The sequence below is a fragment of the Macaca mulatta genome, chromosome 4, assembly GCF_049350105.2.
Source record: "Macaca mulatta isolate MMU2019108-1 chromosome 4, T2T-MMU8v2.0, whole genome shotgun sequence".
NCBI lineage: Eukaryota > Metazoa > Chordata > Mammalia > Primates > Cercopithecidae > Macaca > Macaca mulatta.
In genome coordinates, this window is record NC_133409.1 from 85,429,666 (window position 1) to 85,449,932 (window position 20,267).

Consider the following 20,267-nt stretch of genomic DNA (forward strand, 5'->3'; position numbering starts at 1 on the left):
TCAAATCTGGGATTTGAAGTTCTTAATTTTAACCAGAGTCTCCAATCAAAGTTAAGAGTTCTGAGAGAGTGGTTTTCCCCCTGAACCACAAAGGGGGCTTAAGTGACCAGGAGGATCTGACTTTAACTCGCAGAAAGCTAAGGGACCCCAGCGAACGCTGCAAGTCTTGGCCGGTGCCCAGGCCCCGCGCGGGGTGTAATTGCTTCACTGAGTGAGGAGCGGAGCTCTGGGTGCCACCTGCGGGTGCGACTGACAATGAGGCTGCAGAGGCCTACATTTCAGCCTTATTCTTGCTAGAAACAATAATAGTTTCTGATGACCAGTGTGGCCCTGCAGGTTGATCACGTGGCCTGGTGTGTGGCTGGTGAAGAAAGCACGTTCTGTATAATGTTTGTGAAAGTCCAGTTGCTTAGGGTTGAAGCCTTTATGGAGAACTCTTTTGTGTGTGCAGTTGCGCTCCCCCCACCTTTTTTTTGGTAGAGGTTGAAATTCTTGTGATTTTAGGGAATCTCATAGGTTGTTTACTTTGGAAGTTGGAAGTGTTGACACACCAGGCACTTAGTGGAATGCTATTTAGACATTAGGAAGTTGGTGAAGGGGTGCTATTTGGAATCAGACTATACTATAGGTGATGAGGACTAGATTCATTTCACGTTGTTTTAAATTGCCAAATTAAAAATGTAGTAGTTGGAAATATTATGCTTGGCAGTAAGACTATTTATTCTGTGTCTTGTTTAATAAGAAAGTTTAATTCAATAGACTTAGAAAATGAATTTGGCTTAGATGAGGATTCAACATTCAAGAATAGTAGCTGACAATTAAGAATAATCTTTTACTTTTTTTCATCTTAGTAAACAGTATTAATATTATATAATTCTTGTAATATCAAGAAGGCTGTATATTTTAATACAAAACAGAAAATTTACCAATATTTTGGGTTTCATGAAACAAAACCATCAATTTTATGAATACAGTTGTTCATATTATTAAAATAAATGCAAGAGAGAATGGCAAAGCATAATTCATAAAATAGGCCACTCTGTGAAGCAGTAGTATTAAAGGGTGAAAAATTACGTCTGCTTACTATGGAAAGGAAACGGACATTCTTTAAGAAGGTACTTTGTATGTCTGAGACATCACAAGCGTTACACATACACTCTGTTCTCTGGTGGGTGCCTGTGGTTAGTAATCATTTTCTATCAAACAGCAGGGTATATAGTCACACAGACCCATATAAATGACCCAAATGCAAGTTAGACCTCCCAATGGGTAAACTTAATTTATGTTTGGAGTCATTTTGAAATATTCTGTTTTGTTTTCCAGTAGATAAGTGTACATTTTTTCTTCTGTTGATTGTATCATTCCTGACTTTACATACTCCTTCAGAACTGTAGAATTAGAGGATCAACTTTACATCAAATTTAAAAAGATGTAATGAGGATAAATAAATGATTAATAGAAGGAAAAAGAGCATGGTGCACATTAAAACATTTTATACCTCTGAATGAAAATGGAAATAAACACACAGAAGCATATATACACAGCACACAATATGAAAAGCTGAAATTGATTACCCTTTTATGAGTCTCAGCTTCAGTTTCTTGTATGAAAATTCTTAGGACAATTTTTATAGCTGCAAATGTGGAAATTGCTTTAGATGAAATGTCATCAAGTGGCTCTGTGTATGTTGACAGGATTTTCATAATGAACAGGTTGCAGTTTGTTTGATGTGCATATCACACATCTGGCTGGAAGTTACTAATTTACATTGTCTTAGCAAATTAAATAGATGGCTATTGATTCTCCATGGTTGTAGTGAACTACCACATACATTTGTTTTTTAGGGCTACTTCCCTATGAAGCCTGAGAATGACAAGTGAATTCTTTCTAAATACACCACCTCAAACAAAGTACTTAAAACCACAAGCTCCCAAATAGTTTGACATGCCAGATGTTTTCCAAATTTAAATGTTTTAATAGCATATATTTTAAAGGGATTTTCATGTTATGAAAGTAGAGATTTTAAATAAGCCTTGGTCAAATGAGGTTGTGATGTTTTGGTAGAGGCAACATTCGTAAGCTCATTAATTTTCTAATTTCCTGATTTATTGCTGAAGTTAAAATATGCCTAGAAAAATAAGTTATTATCTAACAAAAGCAACAATGATTAGACTTATTTAGTAACCTTGTTTTAATAAGTGGTTGCAACAGGGCATATAGGAAAACTGGATGATTTTAGAGGCAGGTGGTACATGCCTTGGTGCTTTTTACTGACTTTTGTATGCCCACTATATGTTCTGAAAATCTGGAGAGGTGAGCGAGAAGATACTGTGATTAAATTCTGAAAATTCCCTTAGTTTTTCTGGGTCTCTGAGGTTCAGTGAAGCTTCTATAGCTCTTCATTAAACCCTCGCTCCAAAACAAAACAAAACAAAACTAATCAGTTCATGATTTTCTGTAAGACACACATACCCTGTTAGCTTTACTTTACACATTTAAAAAAGATTTTTCTTATAAGTTATGAGTATCCTCAGGCTTTGAAATAAGTGTTAAGTATGACAAGCCTTACTCTCTGGTTATTTTCAAGAGGGTAGGTGAATGGAATTAGTGTCTAGTAACAAGGATGTCGGGCAAAGTCCAGAATATATGGAGTATACTGTGTAAAGACCTATGTGAGTCTTCTTGAGTTCATGTTTTCTTGAGTTTAATTACTATTATTAATTATTCATAGCCAGCTCAGATGGAAAGCTTTAGTTTTTAATGTAAAGAAAATTGAAAATATAGAACACTTAATAAACTATGAAAAACAATTTCTAAGAAAATTAACAGTCTTGGTTCTATTTATGTTTTTAGACTACATATATTTTTAAAATAAGAAATATTCGGCCACTTTTAAAGATAACCCAAGAGAGTATAAAATTGCTATTTAAAAATATTTTAAAACATAAACTTTGCAAATATAAAAGTTGAAAGAGAAGTAAATGAATATCCATATTCACATCATCTACATCCAACAACTGTTATTTTCCTATATTTGCTTTACATCTCACTCTACCCATATGTGTGCTTATTTTTAATGTGTATTTTTTTTCCTACTAAATCACTTCAAAGTAAGCTACAGATATCATGGTGCTTCATCCTTGAATAGCATTTTCCAACATAGCCACTGTACCGTTTATGATGACACATTTAAAGTGTTAAAAATTATTGTGTGTAGAGCTTGCAAAAACATAGTTGAGAGCTAGTTTACCGGTGCCATTAAAAACAATCTGCCACTAATGTTCATCAAGTACTCATTGGTGTATGATCTCAATTAGGCTGATTGATAGGTAATATTTTGTGAGGAGACTTTCGTAGGATAGAAGGTTCTAAATGACACTGTATTTTAAACTAGCTTTCTAATAAGACTTGCAAGCTAATACAATTCTGATATTATGTCTGGAAAGTAAAAGAGAGAGAATAGATTTAGTGAGAAATTTGGAAATTTTGAAATCAGACAGATTTAACATCTCAACTTCGTTTTCTTAGCAAAGACGGCTTCTCTGCTTATTTATTTTCTACGTTGAGGATGGAACATTGCTTTCCTAGAAAATCTCACGTGGTGTTTTAGAGTGATTCACTGAACATATATAAGGAAGTAGTCTTCTGTGTTAAAATTTCTATTTCTGTGTTACTAAAAGCAAAACAAATAGAGACAATTTATATTGGTAGTGTATTTAACATTTGCTGTCTACTAAATACCCCTTTTGAATTCATAGAAAAGTTAGGCCAAATACCAAAAGTGATGTACAGTACTTCCTTCATGTCAATGAAAATAAAAAGAGTCTCTATATTATAATTACTGTAGATCCCATACTTTTTGTTGTTGTTTGCATACCATGTTAACCACAACAATTTACCATTATGAGAACCACTGTAGTTCTTAGAATTAAAAAGGATTTTAAATGTTAACATATTCTGTAAGTATAAAACCTGACATATCCTTGTCATAAAGTAGCAAACATTAAAATATGTTCATATTGCTTTCCTCTTTTAAGTACATTATTGGTGCTGAGTTAATTTGGGTTTTCAAATTTTAAAAAATTACTTATTTAAAGACCAGTGATGCATTATTATTATTATAGCAGTTTTTAGAGAATGCTTTAAAACAACTTGACCAATAACATATATAGTTAACACATACAGTTATTTATTTTCCTGGTTAGCAAAATCACTTTTATATTACAAATAATATAAATACAAACAATATAATATTTTCTTTTCACTTAGCAAGCTACAGAAAATATAAAATAATTTACTCTCTGGAGCGTTTGTATAGACTTAATCTTTTGATCTTCCAAAATAATAATCATGCACTAACGTATACCCATAAATTAGATTTGATCCTTAATTGTGTTTAATCTTTACTAAGTTAATATTGAACATCAGAGTCACAATTTTCTTTTTAGATGATCTTTCATGTAACTTAATGATTATAAAAACAAATTGAAGACATATTTGTATTAATACTAATTTTATAACTACCAAAACACTTAGTTAAAAGGAAGAGCCAGGAGATTTAGTGTCTTTTGAAATACATAATACCAGTTAAATATTCACTTAAATAATCTTATTCTTCATACACTTTTTTCTTATTATAGTATTTTATCAAAAGGATCTGTATTTGGTTTTGAATTCATCTTTTATGAACTTAAAGACTTTGTATTTTTTTAAACAAATACTGAATGCATATCTGTTTCAACGTGCTGTCACATTGGTTACCTGACTTGCTTCTTTGATGGCTCTGCACAGTGGTTGGGTCAGAGATTGCTTTTCGTATTTTTAGGTGTGGAAACTGAGGCTCAGTAATGCTGAGTAAGTAGTGAAGCCAGAATTAAAAGCTGGTGTGTCACTCCTACTGCATCCTGCTGTTCTCTGTGTATAGGGGTGGAAGTGGAAGGTGGTTGTAGGAAAGATGTCTGAGAGACAGGGATGGATTTGAATGAATGAGACCTGTAGCGTTCAGCCCACAAAACTTCAAGATAGGCTTTGATCTGAATTCACGATGGAAGATTAAGAAACTGCCTCTTTGTGGTTGCTTCGCAAGTGTGTGCAGATATTGACATTTTCCTAGCTAAAATTTAGCTGTTCTGTCTTCTCAATGACATTCAATTAAGAATGTCTCATTTTTCCCCCATAAGTTTCACTAAGGGCATTTTCATTTTGTAAGAAGAAAATGTAGCCTGCAAACATTTTAGTGTTTTAGTGAATTGCTTGGTTCTAGATTACACAAGTACATTATTGCTATTACTAATTATTCTATTTCTGCGACCAGATTTAACATTTTATGTTTTTACTAAACAAAAGAGTTAACCCAAATGTCAGTAGATTTGCAAACCAAGTCATATGTGATGCAAATTGCCTGCTGTGGCAGGGGTGTATTTCTTACATGGTGTGTGTGTGTGTACATCCCCATGGTGATGGGATGGGAGGAAGGAATTGGCCCTTTTCTGCCTTTGAGAGAGAATGGACGGGATATATGGCAGCAGCGGATGCCCCCTGGGGGTTCTATTCAGAGGCCTGGGATAGAGAACTTCCCAGTATTCTTCGGGCTGCTGTGCCATCCTCTGGCCCCTTCGCACTGCCACTACCCAACTACTTCTCCCTCCCCAGGCCTCTCTGGCCTCCAGTTCTTCCTCTGTTGTTGCCCTGACCTGAAGGGCACTGATTCACAGGAGTTTCACTTTAGTTCCCGGGTAGAGGCCACTGGGTGTGTACTAAATGACCAGGCTGTCTACTTTCCTCTGGCTTTCTCTTAGTCTGGCTGTTGGGAAAAAAGGGTTTTGATCTTTGACTCACATTGTAGAAAAACATGGATCACTGCCTTATTTGAAGGCAGGGACCCACACATGTGATTGTGAATGGATGGAGAAATTCAAGGGAGGCTTTACTTGAACTCCAGAAAAACATGTTTTTGTCTCCTGACTTAGTCTACTCACATGGGAAACACTTTTATGTTTGATACAAGATGTGTGTGTGGTGGGGAGTGGGGTGGATTATACATATCTTCATAATTTAGTAAAAGGTTGCTACTGCTTTCACCTTAACCAATACTTCCTTCTTGGTTCTTGGCCTACGATGTCTTTCTAGATGAGCAGGTGATCATAGAAAATTCACTGGAGTTGAAATGCTAGTGTCTATAATGAAACCTTCATGCAAAAAAAGGATTGGTTGGAGTTTAGATGAAACTTGGAATTCCTGAGTGCCTGTCAATAGAGGAATTTAACGTTCTGGTTTGCCTGAGGGAGTAAACTCTCCAACCCCATCTCCCTTTCTCCTGCCTCTGGCATTCCAAGGACAGGGAGCTGGCGGGGAAGAGGGCTCCTCCTTGGTGATCATGGAACTGAAAGAAGAAGTTACTTTGCAGGGCATTGACAATGTTCTGGGGTCTGGCTGAGCCTGGGCCATCTCCAGAAAGTGGTATTGCAGTAGGATTGTGATTTTGTTTTTACAAACACCCACAGTATCATTTTCCAAGCAATCTGTGAAACAAAGGCGTGGGCTTTAGTGCCAGATGGGCCTGGGTTAGAATGAAGACTCGGCTACATAGTAGCTGTGAGGCCTTGAGCATATTACTCTACCCCTTTGACCCTCTGTTGCCCCATATGTGAAATGGGGACATTTGTACCTACCTTTTGGGAATTTGTGGAGGATTAAATGAGATAATATATAGAGAGAATATAGCACAGTATCTGACAGAAAGCAGGTGCTCAGAATTTCTTAGCTGTTTTTATTAGCTCTTGCCAATTATGTAATGTCAACTAAAATACTTTGAAAGAGAATTACTAGTTTCCTCCTTAACTTGACTTTCTATATCCTCAAATCCAAAGATTTAGGTGTTTATTTTCTCTTCCCTCCCGAGTCCCTCAACACACAAACCTCCAAGTTTTGTGCTGTTTGTGTGTGGTGATTTCTGCAGTTTGGTTAGGCTCACCGTGTTTTTCACTGTAGTCTTGATACTCTAAGGGGAGTAGAGATTTCTATGTGGAGGGAGAAAACACAGCATTTACTGAGCACCTTCTTTGTGCTAGAGAGGGTGGAAGGTGTTTACATAGGTTAGTTTCTTGCGGAAAAAGAGATCATAAGAAACTAACCAAATATTTAGGATAATTTAGTTGGAATCAGTGTTTTGTCAACTTTACCAATGCTAGTAGTTATAATTTAATGTGCATAAAACACCAAACACTGACATTTCTGATGGTGTTCAGTGGAGCCTTTTGTATATTCCTCATTGTTCTACACGGACTGAGTGTGGCTGTATACCAGTGTTTCACGGAGTATAGCAGATTGCAATGATTAATTGCATGATTACATGAAGTAGGAATCTTAGCATTTCTCAAGCAGTTGACAATTTAGTTGGCGAAATAGAAGGGTTTCATTGAAATCTTTGAGAAGTCAGATTAGCCCAGTTTGCAATGTTATAGTATACTTGCACCATTTGCTAAGGACACAGAATACAAAGGAGCTCAAAGTGACAGTGGAGCTATCAGGGAAAGGATGGAATTTTAAGGGTTGGAAGCAGAAGTAGGGTGTTTTGAGACGGGTCAGTGACATATATATATTTGTCATGTTGTTCTTTTCCAGTAAGTACTCCTTGTAATGTCGTTAGTATCACTCTTCAAATTAGATTCAAATGGTGACGGTCTCAGTGCTCTTGTCTAAGCTGGGTTTTCTCTCTTTCTTTACATTCTTTACCTTGAACTGCATTGCTGAAACTGAGCATGTTTCTTTTTTTAAATTTCAATAGTTTTGGGGGCACAAGTGGTTTTTGGTTACATGAATAAATTCCTTAGTGGTGATTTAGGAAATTTTAGTGCATCTGTCACCCAAGCAGGGTATACTGCAGCCAATATGTATGTAGTCTTTTATTCCTCACCCCACACAACCTTTCCTCTGGAAGCCCCAAAGTCCATTATACCATTCTTATGCCTTTGCATCTTCATAGCTTAGCTCCTACCTGTAAGTGAGAACATATGACCTTTGGTTTTCCATTTCTGAGTTACTTCACTTAGAACAGTGGCCTCCAGCTCCAACCACGTTGCTGCAAAAGACATTATTTCGTTCCTCTTTATGACTAAGTGGTATTCCATGGTGTATATATACCACATTTTCTTTATCCACTCATTGGTTGATGGGCACTTAGATTAGTTCCATACCTTTGCAATTGCAAATTGGGCTGCTATAAATGTGCATGTGCATGTTTCTTTTTCATAAAATGCCTTCTTTTCCTTTGGGTAGATACCCAGTAGTGGGATTGCTGGATCAAATGGTAGTTCTACTGTTAGTTCCTTAAGGAATTCCCATACTGTTTTCCATAGTGGTTATACTAATTTACACTTCTACCAGTAGTGTGAAAGTGTTCCCTTTTTACCACATTTATGCCAATATCTATTGCTTTTTGAGTTTTAAATTATGGCCATTCTTGCAGGTGTAAGGTGGTATCTCATTGGGGTTTTAGTTTGCATTTCCCTGATGATCAGTAATGTCGAGCATTTCTTCATATGTTTGTTGGCTGTTTGTATATCTTCTTTTGCGAAATGTCTATTTATGTCCTTTGCCTACTTTTTGATGGTATTATTTGTTTTTTCTTGTTGATTTGTTGATGATCCTTGTAGATTTTGCATACTCGTTCTTTGTCATATGCATAGTTTGCAAGTATTTTCTTCCAATCTGTGGGTTGTCTGTTTATTCTGCTGATTGTTTCTTTTGCAGTGCAGAAGCTTTTTAGTTTAATCAGGTCCCATTTATTTATTTTCATTTTTGTTGCATTTGCTTTTGGGGTCATAGCCATGAATTCTTTGCCTAAATCCATGTTCAGAAGAGTTTTTCCAAAGTTATCTTCTAGAATTTATGATTTCATGTCTTAGATTTAAGTATTTGATCCATCTTGAGTTGAATTTTGTACAAGGTGAGAGACAGGGATCCAGAACTGAGCGTTTCATCAGGACTGGAAACTATTTTTTTTATATCCTCAAACCCACAAATTTAGGTGTTTATTTTCTCTCCCTTCCCCAGTCCCACAACACACAAACCTCCAAGCTTTGTGCTCTTTGTATGTGGTGATTTCTGCAGTTTGGTCAGGCTCACTCTGTTTTTCACTGTTGTCATTGATACTCTAAAGGGAGCAGAGATTTCCATGCAGAGGGAGAAACGTCAGCATTTATGGAGCACTTTCTTTGTGCCAGGGAGGTACAGTCTCTTGCCATTCCCAAACTGGTACTGATATATGATTAAAATGTTTACTCAGCTTTAGTAATGAATACGGTTTTTTTTTTTTAGCTTCTAGACTACAACACCATTTAAAATTTTTTTAGGGATATTAATATTCTGAATGCAAATCTTATTGAAATGAATACACTGTGCTACCGAGTATATGGTGGGTATATTTCAAAAATTATTTTCAGAAAGAAAATATGAGGTATATATTAGGATGACAAACACCAGCAGATTGGAGAAAAGGGAGGTGCAAAGTCCTTATACAGCTTGTTCCAGGTTTGCAGGGTCGGAGGGTCTCATTTGATATTATCATCCTGTTGTTATTAGAATATGATGCAGACTAAACCTTAGGCTTCTTAGTTGGATGTTTCAGACTCTGAAAAACATAGCAATGCATTACAAGTTATTTGAAAAATATGTTATCAAATGAGGTATCATAATATTTTATCCTATGACATGGCATATTAGTTAAGAGGTTGGGCTCTAGAATCTAGGGTCTATTGTCTGTCCCCTAGCACTGCCATTCATTAGCCCAATGACTATGAACAAATTGCTTAACTACGCTATCTCTCTATTTTTAAAAAATCTGCAAAATGGGCCAGGCGTGGTAGCTCATGCCTGTAATCCCAGCATTTTGGGAGGCTGAGGTGGGTGGATCATGAAGTCAGGAGATCGAGACCATCCTGGCCAACATGGTGAAACCCCATCTCTACAAAAACACAAAAAATTAACCAGGCATGGTGGTAAGGGCCTGTAGTCCCAGCTACTCGGGAGACTGAGGCAGGGGAATAGCTTGAACCTGGGAGGCAGAGTTTGCGGTGAGCCAAGATCGCACCACTGCACTCCAGCCTGGTGACAGAGCAAGATGCTGTCACAAAAAAACAAAAAACAAACGACGACGACAACAAAAACCTGTAAGATGCAGGTAGTAATAGGTTCTACCTCATAGAGTCAATTGGAACATTTAATGAGATTATGTGTAAGGTTGGTGGCTCTGTGCCCGACACAGTAACACTGAGTACATGTGAATTATTATTATTATTATTATCTTTTTTTTGAGACGGAGTCTCACGCTGTTGCCCAGGCTGGAGTGCAGTGGCGCGATCTCGGCTCACTGCAAGCTCCGCCTCCCGGGTTCCCGCCATTCTCCTGCCTCAGCCTCCTGAGTAGCTGGGACTACAGGCGCCCGCCACCGCGCCCGGCTAATTTGTTGTATTTTTAGTAGAGACGGGGTTTCACTGTGGTCTCGATCTCCTGACCTTGTGATCTGCCCGCCTCGGCCTCCCAAAGTGCTGGGATTACAGGCTTGAGCCACCGCGCCCGGCCATTATTACAGTGGTTATTTTAGTGAAACTGAATAAAGTAATTTTTGTCCTGCCAATGAACACAAAATAAATGTGTGTGAGTCTTTGAACTGAAGGAGGGAAAGCATGAGTCTTAGGAAGGCAGAGAGTGGCCCAAGAACAAGAAATCAGCAATTATGTTGATGCATCTGGAAAGATCCTCCTTCAACTGGTTAGAACTAGTGGCCTTTAAGCATTCATAAAAGGCTTATTGAACACCTATTATATATCAAGCACTGTGCACAGTTCAGAGGACATCAAAATGAGTAAGGCAGTGTCTGCAGGAAAAAGAAATAAGCATATGTCCAAGCTGTATCCTAGCCTGATTTCCCTGTGGGCTTGCTGGTAACTGAGATGCCTTTATGGAGGAAAGTGTGTGTCCATCCACAATTAGAAGGAAGACAGCCCAAAGCATCTTGGCACTGTTTGGGTCACTCCTGAGGAAAGAGCTCACAGGTGTAGTCAGACTGCTTTCTGGCTAGATAGTAGGAAGGGAGGAGAGACAGTGGGAGGAGTTGGACACCTTGGAAGGGGTGTGTGTGTGTGTGTGTGTGTGTGTGTGTGTGTGTGTGATGTGTATGGTAAGGGAGTTCATGACTGGCAGCCAAGTAACTGTCTACAGATTAAGGAGTTCAACTTTAACTCTCTCAAGGACGTTGCCCAGGGTGGGCCCTGTGTATCTCATTGCCTCAGGGAGAGAGAGCAGTTGTGTTGATTTTTGTCCTGTTGGAATGATGTTTTGTCCTGCTCTAAATGGGATTTTTCAAAATTTTGGGGGTTGAGTTCTGATAGGATTATGAATCTCAGTGAGTTTTTCAATTAAAGAATTATTCTAGATTCAAAATAGTCTTTGCAGATTTATTACATTTGAAATACATTGTCAATTTTTTTAGATGTTTGTAATTTTTTTGCTTCTTTTTTCTTTTATAAGAGGTAATTCTCAGGCATTGCTGCTCTGTCTGGGAGAGACTGCGAGGTGGTTGTTAGCTCTAAGCTGAAAGAAGGGTGGCATGTTGTTTTGTTCATTACATGCTTAGGAAGGCTGAGGAGTAAGACAGACTCACATTTGAAGGGTGGCTGCTTTGTGTGAGAGGTCAGAGAGGTAAAGTGACTCAGCCAATGCAATATAGCTAGTGAGTGGTCCAGCGAGCATACCAACCCAGGGCCTGGACTCCAGCATCCACCTGATTTCCTCTTTGGCATGTTTTCTTTAAGTGGATAATGCTGTTTTAGGGTGAACCATATGAAATTGTCACTTCTATACATTAAAACAGTTCAATATTGGCAATTTTATATGATTCCACCTAATATTTACATAGTCATTTATGATATTTTGCCAATATTTTGCATGGTCTATGGATAGTTTACCCCCTTTTTAAATATGGGGTCTCCACAAGGTGACTCGGTTTCTTCAGAGTTTGGGTATATTTGGAACCTACTCAATTGCCAGTCAATATCTTGAGCCCATCTCTTCTTCACTAATGTTAGCATCGACAGTCATGATGTTTTCACAAAACAACAATTGACATATCACCCACAGAACATTATTTTATTTAGAACATTTAATATTTTACCAGGATTCAAATGGGAGCTGCTGTCTTTACTAGAAGAATATTTTTTCTTTGATTGATTGCTAAATGGATAGGGCCTGTGAATGGATCCTTTCTTCCCCCCGCCCCAGGGATTTCTTGTTCAAACAGAATTTGTTGTATCCACATCAGTAAAGCCGTGTTAATACGGGCTGCCGGCCAGATTGTAGAAATAGCCTCATTATATTGAACTGGATATCATAATGGTACCCATTAAGGTGGGATTCTCTCTGTGTTTGTGCTTTTAAACCCAAGTCCCTTGCCACTTTTTACATCTCTCCAAGAATAGCAACATTCTCTGGTAAAATGCAATCTTAGAATGTGCTGTCTCTCACCTCTTCCTACTGAAAACCATTAACAAAAGTAGAATCCTTGGTTCTGAGCATTCTTACGGGTTTGCAGCTGCTCTTCAGTCATTCATTTTACTCTCGTGCTTGTAATGACTATAATGTGTTCTTGTGACTGAACCAGGAGCTTTACTTGTTTCAATACCTCCCATTAATTGATATTGGTGTCCAAACAAGTGACAGTCAAAGAGCTGCTTGTTATCAGATCAAACCAAACGCATCACAGAGTTTTTCATTTTAATTTTGATAAACCATTAAGAGACTAATAGTACCACAGCATTTATATTCACTGTTGAAATCTTACCACAGTCCTGGCATAGTGAAGTATCTGTTGTGTTGGATTTGGATAACGGACCCTTGCAGGGTTACAGCTCAGGAATGCTAGAAGAATGACGCCCACAAAGGGGAGGGCAGAGTGAGTGTCAATTTCATTCCTCCAATTAGAGCAGATAAAGAAATAGCAATGTGCAGGATAGTATTTTATTGTGAAGGCTAATTGAAAACCAGGAGGAAAATATTTAGAGACGTTACATGGCACTTTACAGTCTAATCTCTTTTCTATTTGTGTCTCTTCTTGGTTAACTCAATAGGACCTTCTTTATAAACAAATTTCTATCATTAGAATCAGCTTAATCTCTGTTGCTATAATTAAGGTAATGGGTAAGAAATGTTTTAGAGTGTAGTCCTCTCTATGACAAGCTGGGGATTGTTCATGCATTCACTCAGCAAATATTTCCTCAGTGCCTACTGTGTGCCAGGCCCTGGTAGGGCTACAGTGTGGCTGAAAGAGACAAAGTCCCTACCCTCATGGAATGTAAGTTTTTAAATATATATATATATAGTATACATTATATATATAAAATAAATGTGTGTGTGTGTGTGTGTGAGAGAGAGAGAGAGAGAGTCTTGATCTGTTGCTCAGGCTGCAGTGCAGTGGCAAGATCACGGTTCACTGCACCTTGATCTCCCAGGCTCAGACGATCCTCCCATGGCCTCAGCCTCTGCAGTAGCTGGGATGACATACATATGCTACCACACCTGGATAATTTGAGCATAAATTTTAATATACTTATAAAATAATTATAAAGGAATAAAAAATGTCACATAATATCAGAAAGTGATAGGAGAAAAATTAAGCAGGACAAAGAGGTGAGATTGGTCAGAAAGGCTTCTCTAAAGACTCATAAATGAAGGGGCCAGCCATGTGGAGTCTTACAGGGAGAGTATTCCCAGCAGAAGGAAGTGAATGCAAAGGCCCTGAGGTGGAAACCTGCTTGGCATGTTGAGGAACAGAGAAGGTCACTGTGGTGGCCACCAAGTAAGAGAGGGGGAAGAATGGAAGGAAATGATGCTAGAAAAATAGTCATGGCCAGATCGTGTTGGATCTTGAAGGTTTTGGGAAGCCGTTGGAGAATTCTGCACACGGGTGTGACATGATCTGATTGTATATGAAAAGATCATTCTGACTAGTTTGGAGAATAGGCTTTTGGGAGTATGGGTGGTGGAGACAGAGAATACCACTGAGAAATGATTGTAATTGCCACAGTGAGGGAAGACGATGGCTTGAAACATGGGGTAGTGGTGAGGGGTCAGATTTGGCATACATTTTGAAGGTAGGCTCAGTGGGATTTGCAGATAGATTGGATACGGGATGTGAGAAGATGAAAGGGGTCAAGAACAACACCTAGATTTTTAGCCTCAGCAACTTGGGTAAATGGTGGGAAGGAACAGTTTAGCAGGCAGAGGCGGCAACCAGGGTTGTGTGTGGACAACATGTTTAGCTTTGAGATGCCCATCATTCATCAGAGTGGAAATGTCACATAAGCACTTGAACCTGGGGGTCTGTGGAGTTGGGAGGTCTGGGCTAGATATTGGGGGTAAACAGTGTATGGAATTTAAAGTCAGCAGAGTGGATGAGATACCCAGAGAGTATGTGTTAATAGAGAAGAGAAGCATCCTGAAGACTAAACCCTGTGGCTCTGCAATGTTTTGGGGTCTGCAGAAATAAGAGGCACTCAAAAGGAGGTTAAGAGGAAACAGGCAGTTGGGAGTAGGGGTGGGAGTACTTCATTGAAAGATATCCAGTGAGGTATGCCTTGGGGAAAGTGTGAAGCTTGAATTTTGTCTTTGGAACCCTCCCTTTTCAGTAGTTTCTTATCTTCTCTGTGGTCTCCTTTCATCTGATTCCTTTCATTTAAAACAATAACAACAACAACTCAGATAACAACTGCTTTAGTTCTCAAAGTATGGCCCCTGATTGCAGCATCAGAACCATCCAGTGGCTTGTTAAAAATGCAAATCATTGGGCTCAACCGCAGACCTACAAATGAGAAACTCTAAGGGAAACAGCCCAGCAAGCTGTTTCTGAGGCGTGTTAACACACTCTTCAAGTGCTTCTGAGGCGTGCTGAAGTTTTAGAACTACTGCTTTCAGGAAAGTAGCTGATAAACTAAACAATAAATGATAACAAATGAGGCATACACTATTATCTCTCTCTCTCTCGTTTTTAGAGATAGGGTGTTACTCTGTCACCCAGGCTGGAGTGCAGTGGCATGATCATGGCTCACTGCAGCCTCAAAATGCTGGGCTCCAGCAATCCTCCTGCCTCAACCTCTCATGTAGCTAGGATTACAGATGTGCACCACTATGCCTGGCTAATTGTTTTTTATCTTTTGTAGAGATGGGGTCTTGCTATGTTGTCCAGGCTGTTCTTGAACTCCCGGCCTCAAGCAGTCCTCCCACTTTGGCCAATGAATGAGTCATCACTCATCCAGCCCTACTATTATCTCTTTCTGGGCCATCGGCTTAAGACAAATAGATTAAAATATGAATAAATGAATTTTAAGCATCAGCTATTAGACCACTATTGAGACATCTTCATCATGGCCAGGGAACTTTCTCAAGCTCTATAAATCATAAAAACTGGCTGCTGCTGCCTATTCTGTCTTTGGTAATGGGCTCTGTTGATAACTATGTATTCTGTATAGTAGTATGCAAGTTCTCTGACTTCAGGTATAGAGACAATGAAAATTTTGGTATTTTAGTGGGCAATCTGAAATCCCTAGCAACTACTCAGAACTTATTTTGTTTAAACGCAACTTATCTACCAGGCAATTTAAAATAATGTCTGAATACTGAAGCACAGAATAATACTACTAATAATGGTAGGACATTTGTTGAATTGTGGATTTTTATTCATAAAATAAATCTCAAATTTATTTTAGTCATTTAAATAATAGAGTTTGATGTATATTTAGCCAAGCATTACAGTAGTAAGGGCTTTAAGGAGATTAGAAATAAATGAATCCAATTAAAGAACATGTCTATGAGATTTCATATGTCATAGGTATGAATGAACTGTTTGCACAGCAACTGTAAAGAAACCATTAATGATTAACTATCTAGAAGAGGTTTAATCAAGAATAAATGTTATAGGACATATTTTAAAATATTTAAGTTAAACAAATGAAGATTTGTGCATTTGAAAACATTGCATCATGCCATCATTTTTTGCGGTGTCATTTTCCGGGGAGTTCAGAATCTGAGGCTCTACTTTTCTATAATCTACAGAAATGCCAGTGTCTTTGTGTTGTACAGAAAAGGGCAGAGCTTCCAACCTGCTGTGAGGTTGGGCCTTATGGGGTCTCCCCATGTGAGATCCTGTGGGGAATTTGGAGACTCTGTGGCCTTGGGTATGGGGTCTAAATTTCCCAGTGTCGTGGAAAATTATTTTATGATTACAGGTAACTTTTTTTGTTCCTGGAGTTTGTGTGGAGCTGAAAACAGGAGGTATGCTCTTTTCACCCCTCCACCAGAGGATACTTTTAGGGTTTAGGAATCAGTTTTGCTAAGAACTAGGTAGGAAAGCTGTTTCTGTGATAATAGAACCTTATGTAAGATGTTCAGTAATGGGATCTTCCATTGCTTATCTTTTTTAGGTATTGGAAGACTTCTAAAGGGGAGGTACACTTGAAAGACATTAGCTTAATAAATGACAGTGAAGGGTCTGGTGAGGGGGATGGACACAGAGGGTGGGGAGGTGGGAAATAATGGAAAAGAGGGGGCCAGAATAACATGCGTATTTTATTTCCTAGTTTTTGAAAATAAAAGAAGTAATACAAATGTGATTGATATTAATATGATATTAATATTACTTTTTCTTTATATTTGATTCTTTTCTAGAACTGGGCTACAATTAGGGGTTTAGATTGTGGAAGAAGAGACTGACAATTTTAAATATATGCCTCATTTGAAAGAGGCAGCATATTTTGTGTTTATTCAGATCTAACTTTTAAAGACCAACACTCTCTTCCAGCCTCCAAGAAAATAAGAAACAAGGCCGGGCGCGGTGGCTCAAGCCTGTAATCCCAGCACTTTGGGAGGCCGAGGCGGGCGGATCACAAGGTCAGGAGATCGAGACCACAGTGAAACCCCGTCTCTACTAAAAATACAACAAATTAGCCGGGCGCGGTGGCGGGCGCCTGTAGTCCCAGCTACTCAGGAGGCTGAGGCAGGAGAATGGCGGGAACCCGGGAGGCGGAGCTTGCAGTGAGCCGAGATCGCGCCACTGCACTCCAGCCTGGGCAACAGCGTGAGACTCCGTCTCAAAAAAAAAAAAAAAAAAAAAAAAAAAAAAAAAAAAAAGAAAATAAGAAACAGAAAAAATATAAGGTCAATAGAATGTAGAACTTCAACCTGAAGGATTCACAAATATATTTAAACTTTAGTAGCTAAATACGGAATGAATTTCTTAGCAGAATAAAGTTCCTTAGAACAAAAAATGTGGCCCCCACATTAGGGTTTACTTCATTTGAACAATGACAAATGTACCATTTATAAGCCACATGAAACTAAATTGTTTTAAGAAAGTTCATGACAATACTTTATTTTTTTTTCAATTGTGGTAATAATTTAGATTATATTATCCTAAGAAGGAAACAGAAAGTCATATAGCTCACATGAAAGCCTTCAGAGACAGATAATTCTATAAGGTAGGAAGGGTGGAAAAAAGATCAGAAAGTAAGTGAAACATGCAGGCACTGAGACAGCATGTGGATATTTTAAAATTACAGATGGCATACCTGAGGAGCTGAACCTTGAGGAAAAGGAATTTACTAATGCTTTCTCTTTTGTAATTTAATATACACAAAGAAGAAATTCTGGAAATGTAAAGAAAGTTTTAATATGAAATGAAAAGTACCTGAAATTTGCCTCAATTAGTATTTTTTTAAAAGAAATATTTTTCTGATTGTAAAAGTCATACATACTAGGGAAAAAATTAGGGTAATGCAGAGATGTTTAAAGAGAAGATGAAAGACATCTTTAATCCATTTTCGAATATCAACTAAATATTTTAGTTTATTATCTCTCAATATGCATATAGAGTACATGTCAAAGAGAGATAATTTTTTACTTTATTATGTATATTTTATGTCATTAGAGTAAAAGTATTTAATAACTGCATAACATTTTATCACAAGGATATATCATAATTTAGTAATTCTATTATTGTTGGTTCTTCTTATTTCATTATTTATAATTAAACTTAAGAGATTATGCTGTGATAAACACACTTGTATACAGTTTCTTTTCCTTTTATTTTGAGACGGAGTCTCACTCTGTCCCTCAGGCTGGAGTGCAGTGGTGCACTCGGCTCACCGCAATCTCTGCCTCTGGGTTCAAGCGATTCTCCTGCCTCAGCCTCTCGAGTAGCTGGGACTACAGGCATATACCACCATGCCGGGCTAATTTTTTGTATTTTTTGTAGAGATGGGGTTTCACCATGTTGACTAAGTTGTTCTCAAACTCCTGACCTCAAATGATCCACACGCCTTGGCCTCCCAAAGTGCTGGGATTACAGGCATGAGCTACTGCGCCCTGCCCTGTATACAAATTCTTGATACTTATCTCTAATTATTTTTATAAGATATATTCCCAGAGGTGGAATTACCATAGTTCCCCCTTATCCACAGTTTTGCTTTCTGTGATTTCAGTAATATGAGGTCAACTGTAGTCCAACAATAAGTGAGTGCAATGCAATTTTAAGAGAGAGGGAAAAAGAGCATGTTTACATACAATTACAGCATGTAGTTATAATTGTTCTATTTTATTACCAATTATTATTGTTAATCTCTTATTATACCCTGTTTTAAAATTAAACTTTATTATAGGTATATGATAAAGTGTGTGTGTTTTCCTATACATACATTTCCTATAATGTATGTATAGGGTTTGGCACTATCCATGGTTTCAGGCACCCACTAGGGGTCTTAGAATGTACTCCCTTGGATGAGGGGACACTAGTGTGCTGAATTTAAGGTATGAACATTCTTAAAACTCTTTAAACACTACCAGTTTACTGTCTTACTAGTAGTATATAAGAATGTCCATTTATTTCACCTTATCTTCATTTGGATTTATTGTCATTTAAAATTTTTTGCTAATTTGAAAGCAAAAATGGCACCCATTAGCTGCTTTAATTCATTTTACTCGTGAGGTTAAACCTTTACAAAATGTTTCTCAGCAATTTGTGCATTGTTCATATATTTTTTCTTATTTTTCTACTGCAGATATATTGTATTTCTTGTTGATTTGCAGAAGTTATTTCTCTGGGCGTCTAAAACACTATCTTTCTAATTCCTTCAATACAATTGTAATAGTCCAAATAAATGCCTGAGGATGAAATTAATTTAAAATTCCAATTTGGCTAAGTATCACATATGCTGAGCCTGAATTATAATTTCATAAAATAAGTACATTTTATTAATGTGCATAACAGTAAAACATGATTTGCTTTTTTAAAATTTAAGACCTTACAGAACTTCAGAATGATCATTATTAATTATAATCTGAGAATTTAAGAATCTCTCACATAAACTCACTTACTTAGTAGATATCTCTTTCTCATTTACATAAAAATATTTACCAGTATTTGAATTTTTATTCATTTGGATTTGAGATGAGCAAAAGTTTATTAAAAGATAATTATTTTGTTAATCACTTGCAAGTGAGCGTCTGTTCTATGTGAGATACTGTCTAGACAGTAAATAAAGGCTGTTATAAGAAGGAATTTAGAAGGAGGTTATCAAGATATGAAGCCACCACACTGTAAGACAGAACATTAGAAATGCCAGTTGAGTGGTTGAGGCAGTGAATGGTATAAGAACTCAGAGGAAGGAGCTGGGAGAAATCGCCATGGCCTGGAGGGGTGACGGAACAAATTTAGATGTAGTGTGATGGCAGATCTGGATTTAGCTATATTTCCACTTGTTCCATGGGTTGGTATGAAGGTATTAAACAATCTCTGTTATGAGGCTGGTTGACTTTGGCACATCTTATCAACATTTCACAATTTTTTTTGCCTTACTTTTTGGTTGTTATTGTTTGCCTGTTGATTACACTCATGTCTTTCCATCTTGAAATTACAATGTGATAGCAAACTTTGTGTCTGAACCATTCCTTACCCTTGTGATGCCATCCACTCCATAGCATGTTGGATGAAACCTTCAAAGTGGAGAAGAAAGATGGTTTCTAGGCAGAGGCAATGTATGTTTATGTAAAACCAAAGACTTTGGGACAACTATTAAAATCACCAGATCAAATGGAGAAAACTACAAGGAGCAAACATAAATCCACTTATTAGTATGAGACTATTACAATTTCCAAGGGCGCCTTAGCCTAATTTCCCAGCAGATTGTCTTAGTCTGTGAGTCCCTCACAGTATTCCTTCTTGT

The 20,267-nt window shown here is 37.7% G+C and overlaps 1 protein-coding gene across 1 annotated transcript in view; it reads left to right on the forward strand.

Moving 5' to 3' along the window:
* SIM1 (SIM bHLH transcription factor 1) overlaps positions 1–20,267 on the forward strand; it is a 78,488-nt gene that overhangs the window by 18,160 nt on the left and 40,061 nt on the right. The gene's annotated exons all lie outside the window — the stretch shown is intronic.